This window comes from Zalophus californianus, chromosome 6, assembly GCF_009762305.2.
Source record: "Zalophus californianus isolate mZalCal1 chromosome 6, mZalCal1.pri.v2, whole genome shotgun sequence".
NCBI classification, from domain to species: domain Eukaryota; kingdom Metazoa; phylum Chordata; class Mammalia; order Carnivora; family Otariidae; genus Zalophus; species Zalophus californianus.
Window position 1 is genome coordinate 68,666,545 of NC_045600.1, and position 24,451 is coordinate 68,690,995.

Below are 24,451 nucleotides of genomic sequence, written 5' to 3' on the forward strand. Positions count from 1 at the left end.
AGGAAGGCTTGAAAAGTGCTTTTGGGGGATGAGATGACATGGCCAGATGAGACAAAAGGCTTCTGCCCTGGGTCTAGATACAGCTGCAGTTTTGAGAAGTATTGAGAAAAGCAACCTGACTACAGGACAATATTTACTGTTCTAGAGTAGGTATATATGAACATAGATAGTTCTGGCTATTAGGGTATTTAGATTTAATTTAGTAAAAATAAAACAAAACCAAAAGCCATCTATTAAATGTGTAAAATAGTACGTGAAAAAGCACAAATGCAGATAATACAAGAGGTAAAATAGAATGAAGCATAATCACATGTGTTTGTTCATGTTTGCTAACAGAAATAAAAGTGATAAATATTTATGGAGGCTGCCTCATATATTACAAAATCTATCCATAAAAGAAGAAAAACATGAATTTAATTATGGAAAGCAATTATTGAAAATAGTATGAGAAAACTGCCTTGTCTGGAGGGCTTAGAAAAAGTTATACTAAACTATTTCTAAGCCAAAGGAAAATTAATATAGAATATTCCTTCATGAGAATTCAAATGTCCAGTGGGAAATTACCGGGAGAAAGCTTTTCATTCCTACTCTTAGTTCTAGGAGAACAAGAAACAAGAATTCTAGTTAGACAACCCCCACATGAGTAACTTTGGGCAATGAATTAAACAGGTAAACTAAATAAAGTAAACATATTATTGTAAAAAAAAAAACTAATCTTTTTAAAATGGAATCTTTAAGTTTATATTTTAATTCTCTAAAATACTAAAACAGAGAATGGAAAAACTTAATTTTTAACTCCCAAGTTATTTTTAGACAAGGAAAATGAGAAGTATATATATTCTCAGAAAACAAAATTTAGAACCTCAGTTTCCACAGGTGTTTTTGAAAACTTGAATGAAAATGGAGTAGTCTTGGGGTGCCTGGGTGGCTCAGTCAGTTGAGTGTGGCTTTGGCTCACGTCATGATCGCAGGGTCCTGGGATCGAGGCCCACATCCGGCTCCCTACTCAGTGAGGACTCCCTCTCCCTCTGCCCCCCCCTTGCTTGTGCTCTCTCTCTCTCTCTCTCTCAAATAAATAAATAAAATCTTTTTTAAAAAAAGAAAAGAAAATGGAGCAGTCTTTGATCATGAAGTCATTTTTTTGTTTAAATTAAAAATGTGTGTTAATTTTTATTTAATTGGGGAGGGATAGTTAATAATTATAGAAATGTCCTTTTAATTATAATCTTGAAATCTTGACACTTCAAAATTGAAGCAAATATTGACCTATAAAGTCTCCCTCAAAATAAACTAATTTTGTTAGTTAAGTCTTTGACCTTTCAAGGAACTCAAAATTAAGAGGCAGGAAAGGCTGAACAGATAACACAGAGAGTGAAAGAGGAGATAGGGGAGTGGGGGACAAGTGAGAGAGGAGGTGAGAAAAGGAGAGAAGAAAGGAGGGAGAAACAGAGAGGGAAGGAGAAGGAAAATTGTGTTTTTATAAGTCAATATTCAGAAATCTTTCAGTTCTTACAGGGTAAAATGAATTCTAGGGAACCACAGTTTTATTTCTAAAGGCATGCCAAATATACCACCCCTCAAACATGGGCGACAGTAAATTAACAAGAACAAAACTGATCAAAATTATACCTGGTATTCTACATCAGGAATGAAAACAGTTATATGAGGTATCAAGCAGTCTTGTCATAGCCAGGCACACCTTAATAAGACAGAGTAGCCAACTAATTAATAGTAAAAATGAATGCTTTCTAAGACAAGTATCTTCCTGAGGATGTTGTGATGTTTTTGATTGGTTAAGAAGAAACATTTAACTATGCACAAAATGTTCCAATAAAATCTACCTAGACTGTGAGTTCCTTCAATCTTTGCAGAGCTGTGTTGCAAATTACAGTATGGGAGGAGAGTGTGTGTAGATATATACAGAGAGAATGTGAGTATGTTTGTGTGTCTGTATTTGACCCTGAGAGAAAGTGGATAGTCATGTCATAAGTTTATTATCTCTATTTGCAGGCAGACCTCTATGTGTGATTGTCTGTTGAGTTTCAGGAATTCGTATCATAGGTAGATTCAACAGTACAATACCAGCGCTGGAAAAGATGTCAGAAAAACTTTTAATTTACCCTCCTATTTGCAGGCAGGTTTGCTCTTAATTTAAAAAAAGAAGAAAGCTCTGCTGCTCTTTTCTAAAAGTTCTCAGAGAGAAATATTCTTTGGCTATTCTTTACTATTTTTAATTAAACTAAAACATATTTAGGCATCTATTCACTACGTGAAAAGTTAACAAGGTAGTTGAGAAGAGGTCACAGATCTGAAGATGTGCGTATTTTATCTATACAGCACCTGGAAGTCAAGTAAGTGCTAAACATTTCCAGTATAATTTGCTAGTAAGTATAGGGGCAGATAAGGAAAAGTAGTTTAGGTTCACCTATTTCCCATGAAAAGGTAATCTTTTAACCTACATGTATAATATTGCTTATCCTACATAGTAAAAACTTGAGAAATATTTTTAAATAAAGAAATGAGTGATAAAATAAATAGCATTAAATATGAGGAAAAAAATGAATCCACCATCTTTATATGATTTATCCTATTTCTTCATAAAATCACTATTTCATTTGTTAGAGTAGGTAGATACATGGCTGGATCCTAGGTTGTCTTCTTTTTTTCTTTTTTCAATGAAATGCAAAGACTTGTGAAAGTAATTCTAGGTATTAAAAAGCTGACAAGAATTCAAGAACTCCAAAAACAGATAGCTGTCAATACTGTTCGTCCTATGACAAGATGATATATCACTTTGGAATTCCTGAAACCTAGGTTCAAACTCCAGGACAGCAATTATCAGCCATGAGTCAATAAGATAATACTTGTTGATAATCAACTTGCCCAGCTATAATATGAGTACTGAGGCTACTTTATAAATGTATTGTGAGTATAAAATGTAGTGTTCTTTATTATTACTATTATTACTATTCTATAACCTGTATTTCGTATTTGAGGTACTGTGATCCATACTGTACATGCTATATACTCATCAACTACATCAACAAGATGCCTAATTGAGTACCTACCAGTTCCTGGACATTATAGTAATGATCACAGTTACTGTATGGTGTATGAGAAATGGGTGTTGGCTTACAACGAGTTCAAGCACACAATGGACAACTTAGAAATACTTTGGGAAAAGATAACCATGGTATATAAGTAAAAAGCAGATATGAAATAAGTGAAAGGAAAGTCTTTTTACTAAAACTGTTCTTGTTGTTTAGTCGATCTCTACCATACTTTAAAAACAGGATTATAAATATACATATTGGATCTACTTATGAGCCATTGTAATCATTGGTAGCATATAGGGTGATCATGAAGACAACCAGAAAGCTGATAAAAAGGATTAGGAAACAGCTCTTCGGAAAGATTCAAAAGAATTTTTGTTTTGTTTTTGGTAACATAACAATTGGGATGTTGGGGACCTGACTGACATAAAAAGTGTTATGTCTAATTGGTAATTCTTGACACATTCTAAGGCAGCTTAATCCAGGAGGACAGCATGGAAACTTCCTGAAGATGACAACGCACATGGTAAGAGAGACTGTAATTTCTCTGAAGGCAGAAGAGAAATTACTGGTCTTTATATAATGGTACTTGGTGTGCAGTAAGTATTTAAAAATATTTATGGATAAAAAAAAGAGAGAGAAAGAGCAAGTGAGAGCGAGAGAGTGGAATGGTACTATCCAACCCTGACTAGACTAGTGGTTGAAAAAGTGGCTACTCACAAAAATTGCTTGAAATGCTTCTTTAAAACCTGCAGAAATAAGAATCTGAGTAATTTAAAGATTCACAAGTGTTTCTGGTGATCAGTAAGGATTGGCAGACATTACAGCAGGCAATGAACTCAGGTATCAGAACTCCAAATTCCATTTGGAAGAGACTGGCCCTCGGCTTAGATCTTTGGTCATGGCCTAGAAGCATGAGGTTAGGGTTTTGACAGAGGCAGGAGCAAGGACAGTCCCATGTTATTTCCGTTAAAGTAGAGTTCAAGCAAATTCAAAATGCTTATGAAGGAACCATGTTCAATAAGATATATAGGTTGACTGGCCTCATACTATTTTTTTATTATTTTTATTGTTATGTTAATCACCATACATTACATCATTAGTTTTTGATGTAGTGTTCCATGATTCATTGTTTGGGCATAACACCCAGTGCTCCATGCAGAATGTGCCCTCTTTAATACCCATCACCAGGCTAACCCATCCCCCCACCCTCCTCCCCTCTAGAACCCTCAGTTTGTTTTTCAGAGTCCATCGTCTCTCATGGTTCGTCTACCCTCTGACTAACTCCCCTTCATTCTTCCCTCCTGCTATCTTCTTCTTTATCTTTTTTCTTAACATATGTTGCGTTATTTGTTTCAGAAGTACAGATCTGTGATTCAACAGTCCTGCACAATTCAGAGCGCTCACCATAGTACATACCCTAAACACTGTCTATCACCCAGCCACCCCATCCCTCCAAACTCCCACCACTCCAGCAAACACAGTTTGTTTCCTGAGATTAAGAATTCCTCATATCAGTGAGGTCATATGATACATGTCTTTCTCTGATTGACTTATTTCACTCAGCATAACACCCTCCAGTTCCATCCACATCATTGCAAAAGGCAAGATCTCATTCCTTTTGATGGCTGCATAATATTCCATTGTGTATATATACCACTTCTTCTTTATCCATTCATCTGTTGATTGACATCTTGGCTCTTTCCACAGTTTGGCTATTGTGGACATTGCTGCTATAAACATTGGGGTGCACGTACGCCTTCGGATCCCTACATTTGTATCTTTGTGGTAAATACCCAGTAGTGCAATTGCTGGATTGTATGGCAGCTCTATTTTCAACTGTTTGAGGAACCTCCATACTGTTTCCCAGAGGGGTTGCAACAGCTTGCATTCCCACCAACAGTGTAGAAGGGTTCCTCTTTCTCCACATCCCCGCCAACATTTGTCGTTTCCTGACTTGTTAATTTTAGCCATTCTGACTGGTGTGAGGTGGTATCTCATTGAGGTTTTGATTTGGATTTCCCTGATGCCGAGCGATGTTGAGCACTTTTTCATGCGTCTGTTGGCCATTTGGATGTCTTCTTTGGAAAAATGTCTGTTCATGTCTTCTGCCTTTTCTTGATTGGATTATTTGCTCTTTGGGTGTTGAGTTTGAGAAGTTCTTTATAGATTTTGGATACTAGCCCTTTATCTGATACATCATTTGCAAATATTTTCTCCCATTCTATCGGTTGTCTTTTGGTTTTGTGGACTGTTTCTTTTGCTTGCTTTTTATCTTGATGAAATCCCAATAGTTCATTTTTGCCCTTGCTTCCCTTGCATTTGGCGATGTTTCTAGGAAAAAGTTGCTGCGGCTGAGGTCGAAGAGGTTGCTACCTGTGTTCTCCTTTAGGATTTTGATGGACTCCTGTCTCACGTTTAGGTCTTTAAACCATTTGGAGTCTATTTTTGTGTGTGGTGTAAGGAAATGGTCCAGTTTCATTCTTCTGCATGTGGCTGTCCAATTTTCCCAACACCATTTGTTGAAGAGACTGTCTTTTTTCCATTGGACATTCTTTCCTCCTTTGTCAAAGATGAGTTGACCATAGAGGTGAGGGTCCATTTCTGGGCTCTCTATTCTGTTCCATTGATCGATGTGTCTGTTTTTGTGCCAGTACCATACTGTCTTGATGATGACAGCTTTGTAATAGAGCTAGAGGTCCAGAATTGTGATGCCACCAGCTTTGCTTTTCTTTTTCAATATTCCTCTGGCTATTCGGGGTCTCTTCTGGTTCCATACAAATTTTAGGATTATTTGTTCCATTTCTTTGAAAAAAGTGGATGGTATTTTGATGGGGATTGCATTGAATGTGTAGATTGCTCTAGGTAGCATTGACATCTTCACAATGTTTGTTCTACCAATCCATGAGCATGGAACGTTCTTCCACTTCTTTGTGTCTTCTTCAATTTCTTTCATGAGTATTTTATAGTTTTCGGAGTACAGATCCTTTGCCTCTTTGGTTAAATTTATTCCTAGGTATCTTATGGTTTTGGGTGCAGTTTTAAATGGGATCGACTCCTTGATTTGTCTCTCTTCTGTCTTCTTGTTGGTGTATAGGAATGCCACTGATTTCTGTGCATTGATTTTATATCCTGTTACTTTACTGAATTCGTGTATGAGTTCTAGCAGTTTTGGGGTGGAGTCTTTTGGGTTTTCCACATACAGTATCATATCATCTGCAAAGAGTGAGAGTTTGACTTCCTCCTTGCCGATTTGGATGTTTTTGATTTCTTTTTGTTGTCTGATTGCTGTGGCTAGGACTTCTATTAGTATGTTGAATAGCAGTGGTGATAGTGGACATCCCTGCTGCTTTCCTGACCTTAGGGGAAAAGCTCTCAGCTTTTCCCCATTGAGAATGATATTGGCTGTAGGTTTTTCATAGATGGCTTTTATGATATTGAGGTATGTACCCTCTATCCCTATACTCCGAAGAGTTTTGATCAAGAAAGGATGCTGTACTTTGTCAAATGCTTTTTCTGCATCTATTGAGAGGATCATATGATTCTTGTTCTTTCTTTTGTTAATTATTGTATCACGTTGATTGATTTGCAGATGTTGAACCAACTTTGCAGCCCAGGGATAAATACCACTTGGTCATGGTGAATAATCCTTTTAATGTACTGTTGGATCCTATTGGCTAGCATTTTGCTGAGAATTTTTGCATCCATGTTCATCAAGGATATTGGTCTGTAATTCTCCTTTTTGATGGGGTCTTTCTCTGGTTTTGGGATCAAGGTAATGGTGGCCTCATAAAAGGAGTTTGGAAGTTTTCCTTCCCTTTCTATTTTTTGGAACAGTTTCAGGAGAATAGGTATTAATTCTTCTTTAAATGTCTGATAGAATTCCCCTGGGAAGGCATCTGGCCTGGCTTTTGTTTGTTGGGAGACTTTTGATGACTGCTTCAATTTCCTTAGTGGTTATAGGTCTGTTCAGGTTTTCTATTTCTTCCTCGTTCAATTTTGGTAGAGGATACATCTCTAGGAATGCACCCATTTCTTCCAGGTTATCTAATTTGCTGGCATAGAGTTGCTCATAATATGTTCTTAGAATTGTTTGTATTTCTTTGGTGTTGGTTGTGATCTCTCCTCTTTCATTCATGATTGTGTTGATTTGGGTCATTTCTCTTTTTTTGATCAGTCTGGCTAGGGGTTTATCAATCTTGTTAATTCTTTCAAAGAACCAGCTCCTAGTTTCGTTGATCTGTTCTACTGTTCTTTTGGTTTCTATTTCATTGATTTCTGCTCTGATCTTTATTATTTCTCTTCTCCTGCTGGGTTTAGGCTTTATTTGCTGTTCTTTCTCCAGCTCCTTTAGGTGTAAGGTTAGGTTGTGTATTTGAGACCTTTCTTGTTTCTTGAGAAAGGCTTGTATTGCTATATACTTTCCTCTCAGGACTGTCTTTGCTGTATCCCAAAGATTTTGAACAGTTGTGTTTTCACTTTCATTGGTTTCCATGAATTTTTTAAATTCTTCTTTAATTTCCTGGTTGACCCATTCATTCTTTAGTAGGATGCTCTTTAGCCTCCATGTATTTGAGTTCTTTCCGACTTTCCTCTTGTGATTGAGTTCTAGTTTCAAAGCATTGTGGTCTGAAAATATGCAGGGAATGATCCCACTCTTTTGGTACCGATTGAGACCTGATTTGTGACCTAGGATGTGATCAATTCTGGAGAATGTTCCATGGGCACTAGAGAAGAATGTGTATTCCGTTGCTTTTGGATGGAATGTTCTGAATATGTCTGTGAAGTCCATTTGGTCCAGTGTGTCATTTAAAGTCTTTATTTCCTTGTTGATCTTTTGCTTAGATTATCTGTCCATTTCAGTCAGGGGGGTGTTAAAGTCCCCCACTATTATTGTATTGTTGTCAATGTGTTTCTTTGCTTTGGTTATTAATTGCCTTATATAATTAGCTGCTCCCATGTTAGGGGCATAGATATTTACAATTGTTAGATCTTCTTGTTGGATAGACCCTTTAAGTAGGATATAGTGACCTTCGTCATCTCTTATTACAGTCTTTGTTTTAAAATCTAATTTTTCTGATATAAGGATTGCCACTCCAGCTTTCTTTTGGTGTCCATTAGCATGGTAAAGTGTTTTCCACCCCCTCACTTTCAATCTGGGGGTGTCTTTGGGTCTAAAATGAGTTTCCTTCAGATAGCATATTGATGGGTCTTGTTTTTTTTTCCAATCTGATAGCCTGTGTCTTTTGATTGGGGCATTTAGCCCATTTACATTCAGGGTAACTATTGAAAGGTATGAATTTAGTGCCATTGTATTGACTGTAAGGTGACTGTGACTGTATATTGTCTGTGTTCCTTTCTAATCTATGCTGCTTTTAGGCTCTCTCTTTGCTTAGAGGACCCCTTTCAATATTTCGTGGAGGGCTGGTTTTGTGTTTGCAAATTCCTTAATTTTTTTGTTTGTCCTGGAAGCTTTTTATCTCTCCTTCTATTTTCAATGAGAGCCTAGCTGGATATAGTATCCTTCGCTGCATGTTTTTCTCGTTTAGTGCTCTGAAGATATCATGCCAGTCCTTTCTGGCCTGCCAGGTCTCTGTGGATAGGTCTGTTGCCAATCTAATGTTACTACCATTGTAGGTTACATATCTCCTCTCCTGAGCTGCTTTCAGGATTTTCTCTTTGTCTCTGAGACTCGTAAGTTTTACTATTAGATGTTGGGGTGTTGACCTATTTTTATTGATTTTGAGAGGGGTTTTCTGTGCCTCCTGGATTTTGATGCCTGTTTCCTTCCTCACATTAGGGAAGTTCTCTGCTATTATTTGCTCCAATATACCTTCTGCCCCTCTCTCTCTTTCTTCTTCTTCTGGGATCCCAATTATTCTAATATTGTTTTGTCTTATCGTATTGCTTATCTCTCGAATTCTGCCCTCGTGATCCTGTAGTTGTTTTTCTTTTTTCTCAGTCTCTTTATTTTCCATCATTTGGTCTTCTATATCGCTGATTCTCTCTTCTGCCTCATTTATCCTAGCAGTTAGTGCCCCCATTTTTGATTGCACCTCATTAATAGCCTTTTTGGTTTCGACTTGGTTAGATTTTAGTTCTTTTATTTCTCCAGAAAGGGTTTCTCTAATAACTTCCACGCTTTTTTCAAGCCTAGCTAGTATCTTTAAAGTCATGTTTCTGAACTCCAGGTCTGACATCATACTAATGTCCATATTGAGTAGGTCCCCGGCTGACGGTACTACTTCTGGTCCTTTTTGCTGAGTTGATTTTTTTCGTCTGGTCCTTTTGTCCAGAGGAGAATAGATGAATGTGAGAACAAAATGCTAACAGGTTAACAACGTCCCCAGCAAATATACTCTATAGAAATCAGAAAAGACCTGAAACCAGGGGAAAAGAAAGGGAAAGAAAGGAAAAAGAAAGAGAAAAAAAAAAAACACAAAAAGAAAAAGATAAAAACAAAAACAGAACAATACACAAAAACAGAATATGATCAAATATGATCAGGCTAGTGCATAGATCAGTGCCACACACTAGATTTTGGGCATATTTTGATCTGTTAGTGCCTCCTAAAATTTTAAAAGAAGAAAGACATATATGTACAAAATAAGGGTTGATACAATGAAGGGATGGAAGATGACTCTAAAGATAAAAATTATAAAAGATTTTATAAAAGGAATTGATAAGAAGTTGTTTGAAAAAAGAAAGAAGATTTAAAAAAGAAAACTGAAAAAAAAGAAGGGAGAGAATGTGATCAGGCAGGAGACTAGAACAAAGCCATACACTAGTGATTTAGGGTATATTTTGATCTGTTAGAAGAAACTGTACCTTAAAATTTTAAAGAGAGAACAACTTATATATATATATATATATATGCCAAAAATAAGGGTAACTACTATGAACGGATAAAATATGACTCTAAAAATGAAAAATAAAAAAATTTTTTAAAAAAGGGATTGATAAGATGTTGGTTGAAAAAGGGAAAAAGAAAAATTAAAAAAAAAACAGTTAAAAAAATTAACTTTGAAAAACTAACGAATCATAGTAAAAAGAAGCCATGAATTCTATGTGCAGTATTCCCCTAGCGCTGGAGATCTCCCGTTCTCCTTGTCGGTAAACTTGGTCTTGGCTTGCTGGCTGTTCTTGCATATCTTCTGGGGGAGGGGCCTGTTGCCATGGTTCCCAAATGTCCTTGCCGGAGGCGGGATTGCCCCGCCCTTGTCGGTCCTGGCTAAGCAAGCTGCTCGGGTTTGCTCTCAGGAACTTTTGTTCCCTGCAAGCTCTCGGTACAGCTTTGGAGGATCAGGGTGAAAATGGTGGCCTCCCAATCTCCACCCAGAGGAGCTGAGAACTCGGGGCCCCGCTCCTCAGTGCGCCCCCAGAGAAGAGCAGTCACTCCCGTCTCCCTGGTCTCTGGCTGCACTGCATACTCACCCGGCCTGTGACCGAGCGTTTCTATCTCTGGCACCCGACCCCGTGTGGAGTCTCCAAACCCAGCAGATCCCTCCGGTGCGCTCCCATGCCGCCGCTCCTCCCCGAGGAGGAAGGGGAGTCTCCCCGGCTCTGCCGCTTGTTGGGTCCCTGCTGGAGGAGCAGTGGCCTGACTGGGCCGCGGATCACAGTTTATGGCAACCCCGAGCTGAGAGCCCGCGCCTCGGCGCCGTCCCTGCAGCCGGCTTCCCCGCTCCGATACCTGGGAGCTCTGCCGCACTCAGGCACCCCCAGTCTTTCTGTGACCCCAAGGGTCCTGAGACCACACTGTCCCGGGAGGATTCCACCCCCCGCTTAGCCACTGCAGCGACTTCCCTCTGCCGAGCCAACTTCTAAAAGGTCCGATTTTGTGCTCCGCGGTTCTATCACTTGCCAGAAGCGGCGGAGGGAGGCCCCCTCCCCCGCTGTCTATCCTCCCGAATATCGCCTCGGATTCACTTCTCTGCACGTCCTACCTTCCAGTAAGTGGTCGCTTCTCTCTTCAGAGAGTTGTTGCTACTCTCTTCTTCGATCTCCTGTTGAGTTCGTAGGTGTTCAGAATGGTTTGATCCCTATTCAGCTGAATTCCTGAGACTAGACAAAGTCCAGGTCTCCTACTCCTCCGCCATCTTGCTCCTCACCTGGCCTCATACTATTTTTATTAACGAACGAAGAAAATTATAAGCAGCAGCAATGAGGCTTTCCTTCTCTATTTCCCAGAGACTCACCCCATTAAATTAAACAAGGCCATTAGACTGGGGTAGCTCTAATGCCTTGGTAGCTTACGTAAGCAAACAGAAAACTGACTCAGAGTCAATGCGAGAAAATAAAACTCAAAAACAACCAATCACAAACAGCCACCTAGTTTTCCCAAATCAGGCAATCACTTTAACTATAGCCAATTATATAAATTCCTTGCTTTGCTTTCACCAGTTCTATAAAAACTTCTTCCTAGATCCTGTCCAGGAGTGCTCTTAACCACTTTTGGTTTAGTGCTACCTGATTTGAATTGATGGTTCCTCAAAGAAACCCTTAAAATTTTAATGTACCTTAGTTTATCTTTTAACAACATTGAGCCTTTTATTTTGGAACTTGACTAAACTTACAACTCCAAATGTACATTTACTTTGCAAGGAGAAAAACTAAACTCATTTAAAAATTATCAGCACCGGGGCATCTGGGTAGCTCAGTCAATTAAGCATACAATTCTTGATTTTGGCTCAGGTCATGATCACGGTGTTGTGAGATTAAGCCTCACCTCTGGCTCTGTGCTCAGTGGGGATTCTGCTTAAGATTCTCTCTCCCTCTCCCCTCGTTCCTCTGCCCGCCAAATAAATAAAAAATAAATCTTTAAAAAAATTCTTTTAGCACCTTCCAGATCTTAGAAAACAACTTCTTTTTACTCTATAGCCACATGAGGTTATTCCTGTATCATCAAATGTAAATACGCATATGCATTAGGGTCATGCTAATTTCCTAAAGCAGGATATACATTTTCAATTTCAATTTGGTATCTGATGTCAGATATCTGCCTGATACACACACACACACACACACACACACACACACACACACACACACACAACACACACACACATATAGTAAGACCAGGCAGTTGGATTATAACCCAAGATGCTCCTAGAAATAGAGAATGTTGCATTGCATACTGAGAAAGGGAAAAAAAAGCAGGGTTGCCAGCTTTAACCAACATGTGACTAGTAAGATTTTTGCAGAAACTTGTCAGGAGTATAAAGTACACTTGAACTAGCAGATAGGACAGCCTTTTAACATTTTTCTTTTTCCAATAAACAGAAAGCTTAGATTAGTGAAGGTGCAGTCTTCTTAGACAAAATCCCTTCAGTACTTAGTCCTATAGCATTCATAATCCTGATTTTACCTGTTCTCTACAGTTTTTCAAAGAAGATGGACTTTAGGGTAAACTAATGTCATTCATTTTATAAATCAGCACAACACTAACCAATCTTATTTTTTACCACGTTTAGTCTGGTTGGTTTCAGTAAACTGAAAGTAAATTTAAACTAGTACACTCTGGTGCAATTTGTTTTCTTCTAAAATATTTAACACCAGCACCATCACCACCACTACCATCACGACTATTTTAATTTCTCAAGCCAGTTTTATCTCAGAAAAGCCAGGAAAAGAGAACCACTTTCCTAAACTGATGGTATACATATGGCATATATATATATATATATATATATATATATATATATATATATATTCAGTATGCTTCTCCCTAGAGCATTTAATAAAAATGAAATTGAAATTGACTACAGATACTAATTTATGAAATATCAAATTTCCACATGTATGTAGTAATTGATTCATTTATAAGATGCATACACTTTTCTCAAGTCTGTAAGAGCCAAATAAAATCTGTGAGACCTTAGTTTAAATTTAGACTCTGCTACCTACTTACTCACACAAGTGTCTTGGACAAATTCCTTTAATCTCTCTGAACTTCAGTTTGTTCCTGTATGAAAAGTCAGTAATGTCACTGTACATCATGAGGTTGTTTGGAAAAGCAAATAAAATAAGGTTTATGAAATGAGCTCAAACAATACCTGGCACATAGTGCTCAATAAATTTTCTTTACTTTGTTTTATATCCCAATAACTAATTAATGTACTTCACAGAGTACTTGAATGTGTGTGTCCTTTTCCATTTCTGAACATTTATTTTACTGAATCACTCTGAATCTCAGGTTCTAAAGAGACACAAAGTCCAGGCCTTAGGATAAAATTGTTATAGCTATCCTTTCATGATTTCACAATGCCAAGTTAAACAACTCTCAACTATCAGAATCCTAAAATAACATTCATGGAAGAGAAACTTAAAGAATGCCTATCAGAGTAAGGACAGTACTTACAAAACAATTATTGGCATGATAGGTGACCACAGAATACTGAAGATTATACAGAAATGGAGATGGATAATATAGTTACCATTTTTAAAAATGGAAAATAGGAAGATCTGTTTGAAAAATTTCCTAGAAAATACTACAGGAAACTTAATAAAAGAAATACTTCGATTAAAAAAAAGAGAGAGAGAGGTGAGTCTTAATAATCTAGTTCCACGAAAAACAAATACTAACAGTCTACCTTTACTTGTAAGTCTTTATTGCAGATTGAAAAACTCAAAATCACCATATGAGAAAGATGGATAAAAATTATCTGGATGCCTGTAAAACTAGCTACGCTCTTAAGTATTAAAAAAAAATTATGTCCAGATTATTTTACTAAATTGATACACATCAATCTGAGAAATACCTAGACATAGATTAAAAGAGACTGGCCTTGCTTCACTACTTATAAACATTTGGCCCTCGGGGCACCTAAGTGGCTCAGTTGGTTAAGTGTCTTGACTGTTGATTTCTGCTCAGGTCTTGATCTCAGGGTTGTGATCTCAGGATCCTGAGATGGAGGGCCCTGTCGGGCCCACACTAAGCACTGCGTCTGCTTGAGATTCTCTCCTTTTCCCTCTCCTTCCTCCTCTTCCCGTTCCCCTCCCCCTCAGACCCTCATCCCTCTCCCTGTTCATGCATGTGCTCACTCTCTCTCAAATAAATAAATAAAATCTTAAAAATCTTAAAAAAAAAAGTCTGGCCCTCAGTTTGAATATAGGATAGGAAGTAATACTAGCAATAATAATAACTAGCAATACTAGCTTTTATTAAATCCCATGTATGTGCAAGACACTTTGCAAGGCATCCTTTCTATATCATCCCCTCTATGAAGTAGTACTATCACCATCTCCCTTTATTATAGATAAAAAACTTAGGCTTTTAAAACAAAAACAAAAACAAAACCCCAGTAACAATAATAATAAAGGGAATGGTAGGAAACTTTGTAATGTGATGGATATGTCTATGACCTTGATGGTAATGACAGATCCCCAAACTCATCAAGTTGTATACATTAAACAGGTACAGCTTTTCACATGTTAACCATACCTTAATAAAGTGATTTTAAGAAAATGACTACTTGATTCTGATGGTACAACAATTGTATTTAGAAAATAATCCAAAACATATCCTGTGTTTCTTTTTGTTAAAAAAATTTAAAGGTTATATTAAGTTTAGAGGAAATAAACAGAACTTTTACCATTAAAAAAAAAGAAACTTAGACTCACAGAGGTCACAATTCAAGGAAAGAAGAAAGGTGATTTAGTGGCAAGGGCTCAGTGCGCTTGTCTGTGTGTGGGGACAGGGGAAGGGGGCACCCTATTTAACAGAATTATCCAAAGACAAAAGTGTCTGCTTTTGAAGAGTAGGAGTCTCCTGGTTCTGAAAGCATTCATACCTAGGCTAGATGACATTGGTAAAGGTACTATGGCTAGGACTGAAGCACCAGATGGATGTATAGACTGATCATTTAACTATCTTTTCAACCCTGATACTCTCCTCTTATGGTATGCTCAGAAGTTCAAATAAAAAGAATCTAATGTGGATAGGAGAGACAGAGGGGCATATATATTTCTAGTCTCTTTAGCTTGTAGTAAATATTTGGAAAATCCATCAAAAGGGCAAAATTATATCTTAACTGACAAGCCTTACCCAGTGCACACCCCAGGCAATGCTCTTACGTCACTGAGAAACAAACTGGTCCACCCAGAAAAGAGCCTCACTAATCTTGATGCCTAAAAGCTGGAAGCCTCACTGGAGAAGTGAGCAGTCAAACGGGGCTTGTCACTGCTGATTAGTTGAATATTGAGAGACACTGCTCTTTATACAAAGGGAAAAAAAATAAAAAGAAAGAAAAGAAAGGAGGAGGGTATTTCTCTGCCAAGATGAATAAGATGCACAGCTGAGCTCTATAGCTGGAGGGTCACTGGCCATGGTCACTTTAGCTGGAGTTTGAATAGTCTGTGGCATAAAAGCAGGCACAGGAAGCACCTTTCTTTTCCCTGAAGGGATTGCTGGCTAAAGGAATATTGTCAGCCGCCTTCCGGGGTCCCTCCCCTCAACATATGTGGACTCTGCTCACAAGCAGCCAACCTGGGCTTCTCTCCAGTCAAGGGCATATGGTGAGGTCACAGTGCCTGAAAGGGCTGAGGCAGAAGATTTGATTTCAGAGCCAGGGAGAGAAAGTCCATCAAATGCAGGTGCACAGAAATTAGGAGATCAGAACAGCTCCTGGCATTTATGCTGCTTTTACAGTGTTTTCCCACTCCCATGCTCAGTGACTTGTCAGCACACCTAAAATCGGGGGTTTGATAAAGGGAAGAGCAGCAAAGACTGAAATATGTTCAAATCAGAACTATGAATTTTGCCTAATGTAAGAATCATTTTACACAGAATAGTTTATGATTAGTGAGAAACCCAGAAAAAGCATTGCCAAGAACTGACCGTATAGTAGGGCTTCTCCGTCAGTAACTGTGAGGTGTCAGGAACGGCTCTCCCGGCAGCCTGACGACGTCATTCTGCTTTCCTTCGGGTGAGCCTGGATAGAGTGTGGCTGGGGCTGACAGGAATGAGATGATGCTGGTATGGGAAAGCAGGAGTACATAATTTACACACAGTTCCCCACACAGTCAGGAATTATAGTTCAGATGAACGCTGTAGCTTTCTTGTGGTACAGAATTCAGGATATAAAATACATTTTATACCACAAAGTAATATGCTGCAACTTTGACCAATTCATCACCCACAGAAGTCCATTAAGAAACAAATGAAATTGTCTAAATAAAGAGAATCGACCAATTGAGATTAGGATTTCCAGAACAGAGAGCTGAGACTCCAGTTAAAGGAGCCTCCCAACCCCACACGAAGAGCAAAGGAACTGAAATTGAGAGGACACGAATTCCTTCTGCTTTGCACCACAGAAGCACCATCTGACAAGTCAAACAGCTGTCCAAATGCACAAACATATGCACAGCTCAAGACATAAACATTTAACTTAGAGGTATTTGTAGAATTATGAGAGCTTAAGGGAGAGAGACCCAGACAAATTGGGATAGAGGGAAACTGGGATCCTGGTTTTGGGACTGACCTTGAATGCCAAACAAAAAAGCGTTGGCTTTTTGGATTCTTGAAATTAAAAAATATATGTATATTAATTTTTGAAAACCTACAGACATGAAAAGGTCCTCTAAAACACTCAGCAGATGTGGCCTCAATATTTTTGTTCACCACAATCTACTGTTCGAAAAGCAGTACTGGTTGCTTTTTTATTTGTTTACTTTGCAACCCAATATATTCAATCAAACCCTAGGAGAATCCACCTTTTCCCTTTTGCCTCAGTGGTTAAACAGCTAAATAAAACAATTGTACTCTGCTATTAAATTAAAAATTATAGTAAGGAACAAAAGCCAAAATAACATAGTTAAAAAAAAAAAAACAACGTTTTAAGTCATTAGATGGGCATAGAAGAACCTCTGGTTTATTAGGAAATGTCACCTGCCAGCAGCTAACATTTGGACCAAGTCTTATATCACTGTCCTGGCCAAACTATGACAAAGCGGAGAAATTGCTTAAGCAAAAACAAGGACAATAAAAACAAAGGTTTTCTAAATTACTGTTGCCCGTGTCATTAAATTTCATATTGTGCATGGAATATAAATACATCACTTTGTTCTGCATGACAAGCAGAAGTGAGCATTCATACATTACTCAGCCACTTAATTAAGTGCCTGGGATATTTGCAGTTAGCAGAAACTAATAAGGGAATCACATTTAAATTCAAATCACTCCTCAGGGTAGCTGTCTGCAACATAAGCAAAGCTTACTGGGTAGACGTTCCACTAAATGCTCAGCTAAAAGCTTAGATTCACTGTATTTGTGACTAAAGAATAATTCTCCTTGTGATTAAAGGTGAGAGTGAAATAAACAATTCTGTTAGGGATTTTTGAGTGATGTTTTATTCCTCCTATTTTAAATACCCATTTTGTCTATTACTTTGTCTACTAGAACAAGGGTATGATTTAGGGCTTTGCCAGTGTAGAGAAGAGGTTCCATAAAAAACAAATGACTACGCTGACCCTTTCCATGGCAGCCTTTCAACAGACCTGACAGTAACAGTCCCTGCACCACAGACAGTAAACAACACAATTATAAAGTCCCCATTCAGAAAAAGCAAGCAGTAAACAAAGTGGTGGAGGGTCATGGAAGGCCAAGAAAGGGGAGGAGAGAGGAGGAGAAAATTCACATTTTTATGTCAAGGAGCCAAGAACCCAGTATTCCAAACTCTGAGAGATTGCTCCTCCCCTCACCACTGCCCAAGAGTGGGTTTATTTTTAGTCATTCCTCTTTATAAATTTTAACTTTTCTAGACTAAAACAGTCCCATATGGTTTCAAATCTGCCCTTGATTCCAAACAGCCTCCACACTGAGCTTCTTCAAAATTTCAAAGCCATCTGGACACCAGTGGTACAAATGACCTCTCACAATTCCTCCTCACACAAAGTGTGGTTTGCAGCTTTGGAAACTGGACTCTCAGTCCCCTAACTAAGCACTTACTAAGGGCAGAGGTAGAGGTACACAGAAGACCCTGTTACTTGAAGAGAAAGAAACTCTAACCTAAGGTACTTATGGAAAAGTGAGTGGAATAGCTTAGATTCAGACAGCACACCCCTGTTCTTCTACTCACAGAAATTACATAATTTCACCTGCAATCATAAATCATTTTGCCACAGAAAACATACATTCCCTAAATTCCAGATTGCATTCCCAAGTAGAAATAAATCAAAGTAAATTTGAATATTTTAACATTGCATTGGAAATGAACATAATATTTTTGGTTAGATGGAAATTTGGCATCTTCTGCAAGTCATAAAATCTTTGAAGCATAAATTCTGATATCACAATAGGTACTGTCACACAGCATCACCTCAGATATTGTCAAGGTACCATCTGGCATTAGTTATACAGCAGTGACTAAAAAAGGTATAGGTCTAACACTCAATTCTTAAAAGTATAGAGATCAGTATTCATACCAGCATTAACCATCACCACAAGACATATGTAAGGTACACATGAAGAAAAATTTTTTGAGGATTTACATAGGAAATCATTAACTTGGTTATATCTGGGAAGAAGACATGAAGACTTTGCTTTTAATTGTGCATCCTTTTACACAATTTGAATTTTTTGCCATGTATATGTAATAATTTTGGTGGGGGGACAGTAATTAGATTAAAAAACAAAATTTATGCTCACAGCTTTTTAAATTTTTTCCCAACCACACTTGCCAACTCAGTTTGAAAGCACCTATAAATCTGTATATGCATCTACTGAAATCCATCCTACCATTATGAATAACAGACTTCTAAGTCTATAACCATTCTTTCCCCTCCATCTGCCAAATGAAGTGCCTCTGGAATCATGGCCTATTAGATCCCCCACATTCTTTTTTTTTTTTGTAATAGTTTTTTTTTTAAAGATTTTATTTATTTATTCATGAGAGACAGAGAGCGAGAGAGAGAGAGAGAGGCAGAGGGAGAAGCAGACTCCCAAGGAGCAGGGAGCCCGATGTGGGATTCGATTCCAGGATCCTGGGATCATGACCTGAGCTGAAGGCAGACGCTTAACCATCTGAGCCACCCAGGCGCCCCAATCCCCCACATTCTTGATGGAATTTTGAGAATGATCTCATCTCTTACTTGAGTCATGAGTAAAATTATTTTAGACACTTGAATATTTAGAATCGATTTTAAGGAGTTGCAGTCAAATATGGTAGGCTGACTATCATCACAAATAATGCCAAAAATATGAAAAGATTCACACAATAAGTTTATTTATCCTTAATGTCATAGACCAACGTGAGGCTATTTAGGAATTCCATTATATTTATAAAGTGAAGGTCCAAGTTCCTTCCATTGTTTAACTCAAGCATATTATTCTAGGGCCATGGTCTCCTCCTCATTCAGCCAGCAGACAAGTAAAGAGAGAGCATGGAGAATAGCATGAGATATTTTATATGAGCCAAGCATGGAACTGGCATTCATCACTTCTAACCACATTGCACTGGCATCATTCAGAAACTTGGGACCACTATCTGCAAGGGAAATATAATTTAAATGTTTACTTAGGGAAAAAAATTTGGTGAACACCGTAATAGTTGGATTATTCTCACATTTTCACACGCTCCATGTATCTATACCTTTTGTCATATGACTTTGCAGTACTTCTCAGGGGAGTGAGCACTATGTATTTCCTCATCTCATCGATATTGGCTTTGGCTAAGGGTGCCTCAATGGCTCAGTTGCTTAAGCATCTGCCTTAGGCTCAGGTCATGACTGGGGGTCCTGGGATCAAGCCCTGCGTCAGGCTCCCTGCTCAGTGGGAAGTCTGCTTCTCCCTCTCCCTCTGCCCCCCCCCCATGCTCTCTATCTCACACGTTCTCTTTCTCTCAAATAAATAAGTAAAATCTTTAAAAAATATATTGGCCTTGGCCATAAGATTTGCTTTGGTCAAGGAAAAGTTAGAAGAAGTGATGAAAGCAAAACTTTTAATGTGGTTAGGAATTTCTCGCTTGCCCTTGTCTTCCTTCCTTCACCTTGAGAAGAGCATGCCCTGAGAAGGATGAGAGGCATGTGAAATAGACCAAAACCTGAGCAGATATGAGTCTGGAAGCAAGCCCAGCCAACCCATAGCCTGAATCAGAGCAACTCATTTTAGCCTAACCTAGATCAGCCCGCATACCTGTGAGTGTGCGAATAAGTTTGTTGCTATAAGCTAGTGAGTTGGGTGAGGTGGGGCTGTGGAGCCGTTTGTTATATATCATTATTATAGTAGTAGCTAACTGATACAGATACATAGCAGTCTCTGCATCAGTTGGTTTCTGAGTAATTATAATTTTGAAATACCTCACTGAACATAATTCTTAGGAGTATTTGCTTGTATTGTTACATTAGACATCGTTTTTTATCTTTTTTTTATTATGTTATGTTAATCCCCATACATTACATCATTAGTTTTTGAGGTAGTGTTCCCATGACTCATTGTTTGCGTATAACACCCAGTGCTCCATGCCGTATGTGCCCTCTTTAATACCCATCACCAGGCTAACCCATCCCTCTACCCCCTTCCCGTCTAGAACCCTCAGTTTGTTTCTGAGTCCATAGTCTCTCATGGTTCTAGACATTGCTTTATTTTGATAAATATTAAGAGTATTGTGAAAGCTAGTACAATTTGGTACAAGAATCTCGATAACACATTATTACTTCACCATATTTTTTGAGGAATCTCTTAAATAAGTATTTACTGGTTTTTTTTTTGTTTTATTGAGGTATAACTTATATACAAAATCTGCACATGTTTAATGTACACAATTTGATGAGTTTGGATACATATATAAATCCTAAATACCACAGAATGCTCATTTGAAAACTGAATACATTTATAAGAGGTTAATAATTATCTGAAAGTCATTTACAAAAGAGTTAGAAAGACAGTATCTATTTCAACTACTCTAACTGTAGATGATCATCCAGAGACTGATTTTTTTCATCTGTGAATTATCTTGTTTTTTTTCTCTTTGTGCCTGTTATAGAACATTTATTTCACAGCTGGTTAGAATTTTCAACAAAAGATGATCAGAAGCAGAAAAGATTTTGTTATACCAACTAAATAATATCAAGCATTTAAAATATATTGCTTCATTAAACCCTCAAAATGTTCCTATGCAGTATTTCTCTTTTTCCCCATTTATAGATGAAGCATTGAACCTTTTAGTTTTCATTAATTTTTCCAATGTTATATCCTACTAATATATGAAAGAGGTGGAGGGCCAGGCTTAAAACTAACAGAGTCTTTCTCCAGTGCCCATGTTTCCTCCACTACACCAGGCTGTCTTCACAATTAATGTAAATTCAGTAACTTAAGTGAGCTCAAATTAATTTGGGGATGAGCAAGAAAAAATGAATTACCTATACATACAGATATTTGTGATTTAGCTTTATTTTCTTAATTATGCAATAAAATTTCATAACAATGCTTAACCTACATAAGAGAAAATCATTTGTTAGCATGAGTCTAACTAAACAAAAAGGAGATTAATTTATAAAATAAGAATCAATGGATTTCAAACCCTAAATTCACCACAAACTTGTTATAAGTGAATATCAGAAGATACTGAAAGACTTTTTTTAATCCTTCTCCTAAAGTTTTACATACGAGAGACTAACTTTATATATGGTATAATTATGAAGAAAATGGCTTCAAATTTTAGAAGCTTTTAAGCTTCCTAAGAAGTTGTATCTTTAGTCCATGTAACAAAGAAGTAGATTTCAAGAGACTTTCTGTACCTGGAATATTTGGTCAAAAAGTATCATCATTTCTCTTAACCTCTGATTTATTTACTTTAATAATCAGACCAGGAAAAAATAAGACAACTCAAAATGAGTGTTGTCTAAATTCTTGTACAAGTCAACTAAATTGTTAAGTTAACACAGAATGGTGAGTTCCCACAGGGATTGAAGAATTAAGAGCACAGTAGTGACTGCAATGGGAACAACATTCAACACTTCATGAGCTCACTGTAATTCATGACACCTGCTCCACCTATTGAGTCAGCCTCTGGTGGGTGGGTATTGGAGAGGGAAAAGTGGGTGACAAATGAAATTTCCAAGCACCAAAATAGGTTCTAGCATATTTAGCTCATAAGATTTCTTCTATTTAACTCTTCTGAGGAAAATCTGGAATAAAAAGTGTTTACCATACAAAGTTCTTATAAAAGACTACTTTTATGAGTTAAGATGTAATCCTTGTTTCTATTGCAACATAACTTTGAAATATAAAGATATTTTGATTTCTCATTCCAATTTCCACTATATGCATTTACATAAGATTCACTTTTCTCCTAAAATGAGCTTCCAAATTCTTAGTAAAGAACCATCAACCAGGTGACAAATCAACTTTAAATATCCTTTAAATCAGCCCATAATTGGAAGTATGGCTCTTTCTTGCCCAAAGTGCAGACATGTATAATCTCTTACCTAATTTTTCTTGTTGAAATTGTAACACTAGCACAAATTCTTAGCATCGTTTCTCATTCAATTATATATCTGTGGATTAAGAATTATTTAAAAAATAAAATCGTGCCATTTGTAAAAACACGGATGGACCCAGAGGGTATGATGCTAAGTGAAGTAAGTTAGAGAAAGACAAATACCTTACAATTTCACTTATATGTGGAATTAAAAAAACAAAGCAGATAAATAAACAAGGAAAGGAAGAGATGGACAAAAAAACAGACTCTTAAATACAGAAAACAAATTGGTGGTTGCCAGAGGGGAGGAGAGTTGAGTGAGGTAATGGGTGAAATAGATAAAGTGGGTAAAGTGTACACATACCTTAATAAGCACTGAGAAATGTATAGAATTGTGGAATCATTATATTGTACACCTGCAACTAATATAACACTGAATGTGAAATATACTAGAGTTTTAAAAATTATTAAAATTAAATAATATCAGATATGCTCATTCTCAAAATGTCTATTCCTGTATTTGTGCTCTTTTCTGAAGGAGGCTCAAAACAAAATGAAACCAATTTTGGCCTTGCTTTGAACATTTTTTTCAATATGACTTCTTTGAGATCTTGAAGTCTTTGTCTCTTTAAGATAATGTTGAATGCATGCATTTACATTATAGTACAATTTTAAGGCTTCACCTTGACTATTTCTCTAAATTCTCATGTAATATTTACTACTTTCAATTTCTATTGTAAGTTGAATACATCATAAATACACAAATAAACTGCTCTTTCTTTAATAAATGTTACTCTCATTATATATTATAAAGGTAACTGACTTGGGGCACGTGGGTGGCTCAGTCAGTTAAGCATCTGCCTTTGGCTCAGGTCATGATCCCAGGGTCCTGGGATGGAGCCCCTCATCAGGCTCCCTGCTCAGTGGGGAGTCTGCTTCTCCCTCACTCTGCCTCTTCCCCAGCTTGTGTGCACTCTTCTTCTCTCTCTCTCTCTCACTCACTTTCTCAAATAAATAAAATCCTTAAAAAAATAAAAATAAAGGTAACTGACTTGAATTAAGTAATTCAAAAAAATCAGGTTTATCTCTTCAAGACATTTGAAAATACTCTAGTATCTAAAATTCTCTAAAAGTATTATTTCATGTCACTGGATGTGTATAAAATTCATTTCAGTTTTATGACTAGTAAAAAAATTAATTCTTATTATTGTTTTGTATAATTATATAATTGGTAATTATTGTCAAAAATGTGTAGAATAAAAACAAATAAAAATCTATAATAATCTGCCAACCAACACCTAAAAATAATATTAACTTATTAATATTAAGTTATAATATGTTATATGTTATAATTAAGTTAATAAATGTATATGAATAATTTATATTTACATATGTATAAAATGTGTCTGTAAAATTGGGATTATCCATTATATTCTCTTTTATAAACTTCTCAATGTGTGTTCCTTTTTTTTTGTAAAGATTTTATTTATTTATTTGAAAGAGAGAATGAGATAGAGAGAGAGAGAGAGAGAGAGAGAGAGAGCATGAGATGGGGGAGGGTCAGAGGGAGAAGCAGACTCCCTGCTGAGCAGGGAGCCCGATGCGGGACTCGATCCCAGGACTCCAGGATCATGACCTGAGCCGAAGGCAGTCGCTTAACCAACTGAGCCACCCAGGCGCCCCTCAATGTGTGTTCTTATTACTTCTTTTCCTAGTGATTTGAAAGACATATTTTTAATCTATTATACTTTTATTTAGTTCACATTATTTTGTCTAGTTATGAGTGATAATAAAAAAAAACAATTTATTAGACTGCCAAGCATAGCACCCAATATTTAGTATGTCAATCCCCATAAACTTTTCCCATTGACTACCATTCTTTTCCCATGTTTAAAAAAAATGTGAAATGTCAGTATTTTGTAATTACTTTTTGGAATCATCTTTTTTCAAGCTTGGAAATTTTCTTTGAAAACTGCATTA

General features: G+C 37.2%; 1 long non-coding RNA gene across 1 annotated transcript in view; it reads right to left on the reverse strand.

The window, feature by feature from the left end:
• LOC113910048 overlaps positions 1–24,451 on the reverse strand; it is a 251,587-nt gene that overhangs the window by 53,040 nt on the left and 174,096 nt on the right. The window contains exon 4 of the long non-coding RNA XR_003515890.1: positions 15,892–16,026. This is a non-coding gene — a long non-coding RNA (uncharacterized LOC113910048). The remainder of the gene's footprint in view (positions 1–15,891; positions 16,027–24,451) is intronic.